We start from the raw sequence: 283 nt of genomic DNA, 5'->3' as shown, positions 1-283 counted from the left end.
GAAGTATTTTAAGAGCAAATGATCGCAGCGGCGCCTCCATCTGTCCTGCAGTAGCCCAAGCTCGCTACTGTTCAGCTTCCACACTCCGCACAAACAATTGAACTGCGCACTTTTTTCTAGGCTAACATTAGATTGAGCTGCCATGTAAAGTTGCTACTACATACATATTTCAGATAAGCCATATTTGAGGTCGATGAATGTTAGGAGAGCATATGGGTGTCCTGCCCGATGTACTATATTAGCACATAGACCAGCCGTTAACGATTTGTCCGTCACGGACTGC

The sequence above is a fragment of the Sinocyclocheilus rhinocerous genome, unplaced genomic scaffold, assembly GCF_001515625.1.
Source record: "Sinocyclocheilus rhinocerous isolate Xijiao unplaced genomic scaffold, SAMN03320098_v1.1 scaffold723, whole genome shotgun sequence".
Classification (NCBI taxonomy): Eukaryota; Metazoa; Chordata; class Actinopteri; order Cypriniformes; family Cyprinidae; genus Sinocyclocheilus; species Sinocyclocheilus rhinocerous.
This window is presented reverse-complemented; position numbering follows the sequence as displayed.